Source organism: Schistocerca serialis, chromosome 6, assembly GCF_023864345.2.
Source record: "Schistocerca serialis cubense isolate TAMUIC-IGC-003099 chromosome 6, iqSchSeri2.2, whole genome shotgun sequence".
Classification (NCBI taxonomy): domain Eukaryota; kingdom Metazoa; phylum Arthropoda; class Insecta; order Orthoptera; family Acrididae; genus Schistocerca; species Schistocerca serialis.
In genome coordinates this window covers 178,017,372-178,029,135 of record NC_064643.1, presented here as the reverse complement: position 1 = coordinate 178,029,135, position 11,764 = coordinate 178,017,372, and positions in this window count along the sequence as shown.

Genomic DNA, 11,764 nt, shown 5'->3' with positions numbered 1-11,764 from the left:
AAAAAAAAAAAAAAAACATGCAGCCTTCTACCTTTGAAAAGTTATGGTAATTTATTTTAAAATCTTGAAAATTTCATTGTGGGCCTTTAGCCGTTTGTATTGCATCTTGTTTATGTTTGTCTACTCACACATGCCTTGAGGCTCTCAGCCTCACTAAATATATGTTAATTATATTATTTTCAAATTTTAACTGCATGTTTTTACCACTTGAGATTTATCTTGTTGCTTTAAGATTTATTGTTTGGTGACCATCAGCCGTAAAATAATTGCCTTTTGAAACTCGTAGTTCTAAAGGTTCGGCTAGGTGCAGTTTAGGTTTAAAGGTGTTATTAAATTACAATAAATTACAATTTTGAGTGTGCCTCACCGACACCTTATTTGGCCATTTCCACAATCTTAATCACCTGTTCTGCCCAGCGTGTTTAACGGGCGTTTCAACCTGTATTCAGACAGTGTTCTGCAATTGCCGACTTTTCCGGTTGCCGTAGGCGTGTTTGAGGCTGATGTTCATCGCAGCGTTCTTGTACTTTGCGACATGTGTGGCCTTTACACGCCGCCCATCGCTGACAAGGAATGTTGTACACATCACGTTTCCTCAGGCCACGATCATCCTTAACCAAACCCAACAGGTTCCTCAGTTTTGCAGATGGTCGAAAAACACACTTAATGTCATATCTTCTGGGGACTCGTGCAATTCTTGACGACATGACACCAAAATACAGCAAAAAGGCCAAAGTGGTTGGTGTCTTCACATCTTCATTCTGCTCTGTAGACTGAACTCGCTTGGGGCTGAATGCACTACGTATCTCTCAGAATAAACGTTTTGTCGAAATGCTGTCTTCAGATATTGTTTTCACTCTACAGGCTCTCAGGATCAGATACCACAGGCGCAGCCGGCCAGAGTCGCCGAGCGGTTCTAGGCGCTACAGTCTGGAACCGCGCGACCACTCCGGTAAAAGGTTCGAATCCTGCCTCGGTCATGGATGTGTGTGATGTCCTTAGGTTACTTAGGTTTAAGTATTTCTAAGTTCTAGGGGACTGATGACCTTACGCTTAATTGCAACTGACTCAATACAGAGTATCACTCCGATTCGCTAGCGACAGAGGTGCTCTCCCAGTGCAGTACTGAGTGGAGACTTTGTTCCTCACTCTCTGTGTACACGCACGAGCGCACTCGCTTCTGCTACAGGTTCCTGCTACAAGAGCGTCACCAGAACGAAGTCCTGTAGTGCTCATAGCCATTTGAACGATTTGAACCACAAGTGCTCTACGAACTAATGTACGCAATGCACTACCGCATTGTGCAGGACGATGGAAGCTTGTGGCCTGAAAATATAGATCTGCACGCGTTGGCTTGTGGCAGACACCGTGTCCCAAGGTTCCACCTGCTTTCCTTCGCAACAAAACATCAAGAAAAGAAATATTGTGGAATTCCCAAAACGTCATCCAAAGCAAACCCGTGAAGACTATTTTCAGAAAACTCATGATCCACAATACGCTTTTAAACATCAGAACTACTATAGATGAGCGGTCAGTTCATATTTATATCAAACGTTAATAGTTTAACAATTATGATACTAAAAGATGAATGCTATTTATATGTAATAGGAGAGCACCTGTACCTACACAAAGTAAATATAGATTCACATGAGCATGTATTCCTGCTCAGATCGTTACAACTCACCCCATAAGTACTAATATCCATGTTCCTTTCTGATGAGTGCTGCTGAGTTCTTCAGCTGTTGATTCACATCAGTGATAGTTGCAGCGCCGGCTGTGCGATTACAGCGCGCGTGAGGTCGCGAGGACGGGATTTTAAAAAGTGGAGTATCGCGCGATGTGTGTGTGTGGGGGGGGGGGGGGGTAAAGGGGAGGAGAAAGACACAACACGTGACGCGCCGCAGCGGAGACGGGCTGTGGACTCGCGGAGGGCGCGAGCGAACCACAGTCGAGAGCAGCGGTGTCCCGCCCGGTGCTGTCCAACGAGGACCGAACAAACCACTGCGGCTGGCTTACCGATGGTTTAGGAGTGCGAAGCGGGAACTAGAGCATCCAGGTTCAAGGTAACGCCCTTGTCAAGTATCATTCCTGGAGAATTTAACAGCTATTTTTCATAAAACTCGTGTTGACGTGTGCTAGGAGGCTCAGGTGGTGCGCCTAGGAATGAGGCAGCCTAGGTGTACACTCCTGAGTTCTGTCTCAGTGTGCAAATGTAAGGCATAGTGACTAAAAATAACAGGCGTTACACATCTGGGTTAGTAAAGTTTTGTACCGAGTGGCTATTTCCTATGTACTTAAAATTACTGTGTGGTTAAAACCATCTAAAATGCAGGGTGGCTAAAGGTTCGTTGAACCGTCTGTTGCTGTTATTGTAGTGATACCTCACTGGCTGTTATTTTTGATATTTTTCGAGTTAAGCGTTTGGGACCGACATACACCGGTGAACTATTTTAGCAAAGGAAATTCTCCATATGAGATAGTGGCTGTTTGTTTGTTAATTTACTGCATTCTTAAAGCAACGGCTGTCGGACCGAACAGTTGGTCATTGTTGTGTTATACACTAAAGCGCCAAAGAAACTGGTATACGCATGCGTATTCAAATACTGAAATACGTACAGGCAGAATACGGCGCTGCGGTCGGCAACAACTATATAAGGCAACAAGTGTGTGGCCCAGTTCTTAGATCGGTTACTGCTGCTACAGTAGTAGGTCATCAAGAGTTAAGTGAGTTTGAACGAGGTGTTATAGTCGGTGCACGAGCAATGGGACACGGCATCTCCAAAATAGCGATGAACTGGGGATTTTCCTGTACAATCATTTCACGAGTGTAGCGTGCATATCAGGACTCCGACAAACCATCAAATCTCCGACATCGCTGCAGCCGGAAAAAATTCCTGCAAGAACGGGGTCAACGACGACTGAAGAGAATAGTTCAACGCAAGTGCCACCTTTCCGCAAATTGCTGCAGATTTCAATACTGGGCCATCAACAAGTATCAGCGGGAGAACCATTCAACGAAACATCATCGATATGGGCTTTTGGAGCCAAAGGCCCACTATTGTACTCTTGATGACAACACGATGCAAAAGCTTTACGCCTCGCCTGAGCCGTCAACACCGACATTAAACTGTTGACAACTGGAAAAATTTTGCCTAGACGGACGAGCTTCGTTTCAAAATGTATCAAGCAGGTGGACGTGTACGGCTATGGAGATAGCCTCATGAATCCACGGAAGCTGCACGTCAGCAGGAGACTGTTCAAGCTGGTGGATGGTATGTAAACGTGAGGGGCGTATGCAGTTGGAGTGATGTGGGACCCCTGATACGTCTAGATACGACTCTGGCAGGTGACACGTACGTAAGCATTCTGTCTGATCACCTGCATCCAGCCAGCCGGGGTGGCCGAGCGTTTCTAGGCGCTTCAGTCTGGAACCGCGCGACCACTATGGTCGCAGGTTCGAATCCTGCCTCGGGCATGGATGTGTGTGATGTCCTTAGGTTAGTTAGGTTTAAGTAGTTCTAAGTTCTAGGGGACTGATGACCTCAGATGTTAAGTCCCATAGTGCTCAGAGCCATTTAAACCATTTTGCACCTGCATCTATTCATGTCCATTGTGCATTTCTACGAACTTAGGACTTCCAGCAGTATAATGCGACACCTCACACGTCCAGAATTGCTACAGAGTGGCTTCAGGACCACTCTTCTGAGTTTAAACACTTCCGCTGACCACCAGTCTCACCAGACATGAACATTATCGAGCATATTGGTATGCTTTGCAACGTGCTGTTCAGAAGAGATCTCCACCCACTCGTAATCTTACTGATTTATGGACAGGCCTACAGTATTCATGGTGTCAATTTCCTCCAGCACTACTTGAGACATTAGTCGAGTCCATGCCACGTCGTGTTGATGTACTTCGTCGTGTTACGATATTAGGCAGGTGTACCAGTTTTCTTAGCTCTTCAGTGTATGACGCTTAAGAAACTGCGAAATCGCTGGATGAGTTGGCTATTTATTGAGCAGCCCGGTTGAAATATTTTTTGTTGTTATTTTTATTACGGCCATCTTTAACATCATCGGGCAGTACCGCTGTATGCTTTGTTTTACATTAATTTGTGACAGTAAAATGGTTTATGTCTTACCTCCAATTGCGCCTCTATGTTTAAATCGTTATCACTGAATAATTTTAAAACCTTCCGCCCGTTAGGTTTCAGGATTTAAGGACTTATTCATTGACAAGCGATAACATTATGTCTAATTAAGTATCAAGCTGCTAGTGCCCATAATATTTCATGTGGCTGGACTGAAGTGTAACCCAGTGTATTGTAAGCGCTGAAGGCTCCGGTTAATGCAAGTACTGTTTTCATGTGCTATGCCTGAGGATGTCCCGTTAGACAGTTAGCTTCATTAGCGCTTTGTACTGAAACTCCCAAACACCTGTCATTGCTCAGGAAAATTGTTAACCTGCATAGTTTGGTGGATGTTAGAGCCGCGAATTTGTTTTAAGAAAACTGTTCGTGTTATGTGTGGCCAACGGCTGGATTTAGAAATTGTTTGGTATATTCCTGAAGTTAAAAAGGCTAGTTCATTGGAGGATTTAAAGACAGCAAAGCGCCGGGTTTAAATTTAATCCGCTTGTGTAAGCTGATAAAATGGTTAACATCGTGGCATTTTAATGCTTAACTGTTTGTGTAGTTTTAAAATTTTAGTGGCTAGTGCTGATTCAAACTGTGCTTCAAAGGCGGTTAAGGGCCGAGTTATACTCCATGTTTTGTCTCTTTGCACAATCTTTAGACCATTAGTAAATATATCTAATTTTATATTTTATGTAGTTTGCAATTTGAGTTTCTACTGCCGCTTCAAGTGAGGAAGTCGAGATAAGAGTTTTATGGCGGCTACACACCAGTTAAATTTTTAGTATTTTGAGTATTGTGTAATCATACGTAGACGGTTAGAGCCGAGGCTGATTCGAATGATTCTATGTCTTACGTGTCAGTTGCAATAGCGAATTATAAATGATGCTTTCAGCTGTGACTGCTGAGAACCGTGGAGAATACTAGGTTCTTTTTGTTTTGAAGTTACATACAAGGGGAGACCACGACGTTGGGATCACGGATTTACTTCAAACTGCGTACACCTTTAGTAGGCCATTAAAATAACATAATGTGCAAGTAGTAAGGTGCACTACTTTGGCAATTCCGAGGAAATCACAACAGAAGTTTTACGCGTCTGTTATTAGCGTAGTACCGGATATTACAGTTCATGGTGGACAAGAGGATAGCGTTCGAACTTCGTAAGCTAAACGAGTCTTAGGCGACGGCTCAACTGCGCCTCAAATCTTCGTTTGTGTTTTTTGTACTAGTGTAAATTCGGTGATATTCATAAAATTTGCACGTACACTATTCGTTCTTGCTACGTTAGCAACATCTCACCGCTACGCAGCTTAACTGCCAAATGAGGACAGCCTCTGTGTCTGCAGCTTTAAGCGTCGCGGAGCAAAGTAGTTGGGTGGTTGGTTTTGGGGAAGGAGACCAGACAGCGTGGTCATCGGTCTCATCGGATTGGGGAAGGATGGGGAAGGAAGTCGGCCGTGCCCTTTCAGAGGAACCATCCCGGCATTTGCCTGGAGTGATTTAGGGAAATCACGGAAAACCTAAATCAGGATGGCCGGACGCGGGATTGAACCGTCGTCCTCCCGAATGCGAGTCCAGTGTCTTACCACTGCGCCACCTCGCTCGGTGCAAAGTAGTTCCTGGTGCCTTAACATCCGTTAATCCATCCTTGCTTTACGTTACAAAGGTGTTTTTCTACTACTTTTCGTAAAACAAACAGTGAAAAGCGGCAATCTCGCCACTACCGTTCTACGTCCTATGGGGGAGGTTTAAGTAACTGACAAACGATATATTCCAGAATGAGATTTTTACTCTGCAGCGGAGTGTGCGCTGATATGAAACTTCCTGGCAGATTAAAACTGTGTGCCCGACCGAGACTCGAACTCGGGACCTTTGCCTTTCGCGGGCATGTGGTCTACCATCTGAGACGAGATACTGGCAGAAGTAAAGCTGTGAGTACCGGGTGTGAGTCGTGCTTCGGTAGCTCAGATGGTAGAGCACTTGCCCGCGAAAGGCAAAGGTCCCGAGTTCGAGTCTCGGTCGGGCACACAGTTTTAATCTGCCAGGAAGTTTCATATCAGCGCACACTCCGCTGCAGAGTGAAAATCTCATTCTGGAAACATCCCCCAGGCTGTGGCTACGCCATGTCTCCGCAGTATCCTTTCTTTCAGGAGTGCTAGTTCTGCAAGGTTCGCAGGAGAGCTTCTGTAAAGTTTGGAAGGTAGGAGACGACATACTGGCAGAAGTAAAGCTGTGAGTACCGGGCGTGAGTCGTGCTTCGGTAGCTCAGATGGTAGAGCACTTGCCCGCGAAAGGCACAGGTCCCGAGTTCGAGTCTCGGTCGGGCACACAGTTTTAATCTGCCTCGAAGTTTCAAACGATATACTAATTGCAAAAGAATAGTTCATGTTAATGTTATTCACTGGAGGTGAATCCCACATTTAACGACACAGTACACACAAAACATATAACAGAGTGTGGTAGTAAAATAGGGACACTGATGCATGGCATCAGAGAAATACGTTTGTTTGTTTTTGGGACCGCACTTCATTCCAGCGCAGGAGGACAGTTTTGATTTTACTCGTGTGATTAACGACAGGAAAGCATTGAGAACCAAACAGAACAGGTGGCAAATTTTCAATGTGTCTGTTTGAGAAAGAAGAAAAGCTTGGAACGGAGTGAGGCTGCTTGCACAGGGAGAGGAAATACTGTTTCCTTGTTCCTGGAAAAAAAACAAAAAAAACCGAGATTATTTCTTAATCCGCAATTTCGTTAGCTCTGTCAACGCACATAGCTTTATTATACTCGCAGAATGTGTGGACTGAGGAGCGATACGACACAGATACAGCGCCGACACGCCGACCGACACACATCTACCCCACCTACCCACCCACCCACCCACACACACACACACACACACACACACACACACAGTAATGACTGAACTCGTACACAAGAAACGTCGCGCACAACTACTGAAGTGACGAAGGCGGTATCCCTTTCACGTTCACAGAACGCCTCGTACAACCAGCCTGACCAGCCAGATACAAGGACATTTCACCGGCCGGGAAAAAAGAAAAGTTCTCTATAGAGGGGTTCGTTGCCGCCGCTGACGTCACAGGCTGCCACAGGCGCCTCATTGTCAACTCGGCTTTGTAAGCGCGCCGCAGGGATTGGCGGTGTGGCCCCGAGTGCTGGACGCCGATCGGCAGGGCTTTGACCGAGCCGGGAAAACATGAAGGCTTTCCACGGCGGCCGATGTCTGACTGACGCATATTCCTTCCCAGTTATCAGTGACGTAGTTTACAAATCCGATAAGGGGTACTGTGACTGGAATAACACTTCAATGAAGTGGAAATGCAGTGCACAGAAGCCCATTGAAAATATGGAAAACATAGAATACATGATAAAAACGGTGTTGTGACTTGGCAAGACAGCCAAGCCACTATGAGGTAGCCTAAAGGCACGCGTTTAAGCTCACGCAGGCTGGCGTGAGATCTGGAACAGTTAAAAGAGTTGAGTCTAGTAAAAAAAGTACGTAGCTTCTGGAATACTTAACTTTAATCCATAATTGGTAAACATCGGTCTGACGGTACATGCATCACAAGATAAATAGCAATTGATAATGGCACCTTGCTAGGTCGTAGCAAATGACGAAGCTGAAGGCTATGCTAACTATCGACTCGGCAAATGAGAGCGTAATTTGTCAGTGAACCATCCCTAGCAAAGTCGGTTGTACAACTGGGCGAGTGCTAGGAAGTCTTTCTCTAGACCTGCCGTGTGGCGGCGCTCGGTCTGCAATCACTGATAGTGGCGACACGCGGGTCCGACGTATACTACCGGACCGCGGCCGATTTAAAGGCTACCACCTAGCAAGTCTTATCACTGATTCTCAGTGATAAGAAACAGATATTTATTGGGTATCCTAGAGGTCAGATATCAATTGTGCCCAACAATGACTTCCGATTCACACGGAGAAATAAGTTCGCCGATGTGCTTGCAAATTCAAATGTCTCGTTGAATTACGGATTATGAATCTTTAACAGGTGTTTTGAAAGAATTTCCAAATCATTTTCTCTTAAAACGTAGCCTATCGCTAATATTTATCTTCAACGGACGAGGGGAAAAAATCAGGGTTTGATGTCTCGTCGACAGTTAGGTTGTGAGAGAGGGCATACAATCACAGACCGAGGAAGGAAATCGTCTCTCTTGTTCTCAGATCAATTACCCAAACATTTTCCTAAGGCAGTACGGCGAAATGACAGAACTATTGTGTTTGGATACACGAATCAAGATTCGAAAAGCCGTCCTCTCGAAAGAGAGACCAGTGTGTTACTGTTGCCTTAGCCTCCTTTAAAGTGGAGCACGTCTCTATGAATAGTACATGAATCTAAAAACACTGTATGGAAAAGATAAGTACTCGCACATGAAATACTTTGATAAGGTCTTGATCCCCAACCTTAATGTAATAATCCAAATAAATACACTACTGGTCATTAAAATTGTTGCACCAAGAAGAAATGCAGATGATAAACGGGTATTCATTGGACAAATATATTATACTAGAACTGACATGTCATTACAATTTCACGCAATTTGGGTGCATTGATCTTGAGCAATCAGTACCCAGAACAACCACCTCTGGCCATAATAACGGCCTTGATACGCCTGGGCATTGGGTCAAACAGAGCTTGGATGGCGTATACAGGTACAGCTGCCCATGCATCTTCAATACGATACCACAGTTCATCAAGAGTAGTGACTGGCGTATTGTGAGGAGCCAGTTTCTCGCCCACCATTGACCAGACGTTTTCAACTGGTGAGAGATCTGGAGAATGTGCTGGCCAGGGCAGCAGTCGAACATTTTCTGTATCCAGAAAGGCCCGTACAGGACCTACAACGTGCGGTCGTGCATTATCCAGCTGAAATGTAGGGTTTCGCATGGATCGAATGAAGGGTATGTAAGTAGGCTGTTTATGTTTTCTCAGGCTGTTTATGTTTTCTCTATGTAAGTAGGCTGTTTAGGTTTTTTATTGGTAACGCCACCTCTGTATGACAATCACTGGCTGTGCTGTGGGCAGTCTGTGTCTGCTTTGCATTGTTGTAATACTCGCCATTGTAGTGTTAGGCAGCTGGCTGTGAACAGCGCGTAGTGTTGCGCAGTTGGAGGTGAGCCGCCAGCAGTGGTGAATGTGGGGAGAGAGATGGCGGAGATTTGTAATTTGTCATGAACTGATATATATATTAAGACTTGTGATGATATTAAGGTAAATACATTGTTTGTTCTCTATTAATATCTTTCATTTGCTAACTATCCCTATCAGTAGTTAGTGCCTTCCATAGTTTGAATCTTTTATTTAGCTGGCAGTAGTGGCGCTCGCTGTATTGCAGTAGCTTGAGCAGCGAAGATTTTTGTGAGGTAAGTGATTTGTGAGAGGTATAGTTTAATGTTAGTCAGGGCCATTCTTTTGCAGGGATCTTTGATAGTCAGATTGCGTTGCGCTAACTAAATATTGTGTGTCAGTTTAAGCACAGTCGTGTAGAAATGTTCAAAGGGGACGTTTCATATGGCGACCCTGCCAGGATACCTCACTGGAATCTTCTGATTTTTTCTTGTAGTTTGTGTAATTGGTGTAGCTATTGTTTATTGGTAGCGCGTTATCATAGAGAGAATTTCCTTTGTAGTTGTAGTTTTTCATTGTTGTACAGTAAAACAGTTGTGGCATGCATGTAGATTTGCACCAAGTATTTCGCAGCTGCGCTTGCAATTAACTAGATATTATTTTCAGTGCTATGTTAATGTGTTCTCTTATTTTTGATCTTCAAATTGTGTTTTTCTGTGTTGTCGTGTGAAATACTGTGACAATAATGGCGTGTGAAAAACGTAATACTAGGCTCCAAAGTAAACTGAGAAATGACAGTGAAAATGAAAGCAGTGTGTTAGCGCCACCGAGTAATGAATTAGCTGATGTTCAAAGTAGTAATTTGGTAACTGTTCATAGGGAAATGGAGCAGGCGGCAAACAATGGCGTGGACAGTGAAACAATTAGTGAAGAGGGACGCTTTATCGATCGATCGGTCGGCAACAGCTTGCCTCAGGAATCGGGAATGTCAGGACACAATTTTGCAAATACTGTAGATTCAGGTTTTGCGTCCTCACCGTTTTCTCAAATGAGTCAAGACACATTTTCCGCTTGTCAAAATGTGAATGTTGCCGGTGCAAATTCACTGCCGAAAAGCACTGAGGAACATGTTTCAGACACCAGTGCATTGTTATTACAGTTAATGCAACAAATGGGACAAAAGCTTGAAAAGTTAGACACAATGGAACAAAATCTTCAAAAGTTAGACACTACACTTGAACAAACACGTGTAGATTTAACCACTGAGTTACATAACATCGAATCGAAATGTCAAAAGGTCTGTAATGACGTAAAAACTCAAATTTGTGAGCATTTTCAACCTATTTTTTCGCGGCATGAAAATGCATTACGGAATCACGAAGCAGCCATAAAAGAACTGCAAACTATTGTTCATGAAAATCATGAGACCTTGCAAGCTAAATTTGACTCAGTTGCATCTACCGATTCGGTTACGCAACTTGCAAAAACTCAGGAAAACTTAAAGGACACAGTAGATACTCTGAAACTTGGTTCAGAAAAACACACTGAGGAAATAAGTACACTATCGGATAAAGTAGCCGAACTTTCAGATCAGTTCACTAACTTATCTACAAAGGTAGATGATGATCTGAATGACACAACACCTGTAGCCTTCACTGACACAGAAGAGTATGAACAAATTAGGAAATTCAAACAAAATCAGAATCAAATTAATACGCAACACCAAAGAGAAATCCGGGAAGTACAAGATCAGCTGACACAGGTAATACAAGAATTACGTATTTCAGAGGACACTCGCGCCCCAACACGGGAAGAGGGACTTAGAAATACGGAAAAGACGCAAAATAATAACACAGGGCATTTCGGAAGTTATGAAAGAAATTGGCAATGTGCACCGAATTTTGAGTTGGAACCGCCGAAGCGACGTAACAATGACCGACATGCGACTCGCCGACATGATGATTTTGACTATAAGCTGTTCATTACTACACGTAAATTCAAAACATTTAAGAATTCTGGCAACGACATTCATCCACAAGCATGGCTCCATCAATTCTCTCATTGTTTTCCTCCCAACTGGTCGTTGGAACACAGATTAGAATTTATGTGTGGCTACTTAGAGAATGAACCAGCTGTAAGAATGCGATCGGTCATTCACGATTGCCGCAGTGAAGGAGAATTTTACCATGCCTTCCTCTCAGCATATTGGTCTCAAGCCACACAAGACCGCGTAAAACATGGTATCATAATGATGAAACATTTCGAACAATCTGAATTCTCCAGTCTTGTGAAATATTTTGAAGACATGTTGCACAAGAATCAGTACCTGTCAAACCCATACAGCCCCTCAGAACTCATCCGCATTTGCTTAATCAAATTACCTGAACATTTACGACACATTATTTTGGCAGGGCGTTGCAAAGACGACATTGAAGCATTTCAGGGACTGTTACAAGAATTAGAAATTGACACTGACAATCGCGGAACGCTAAACCAGGAACACAACAATTACAGGTCACATCCGTCGCAA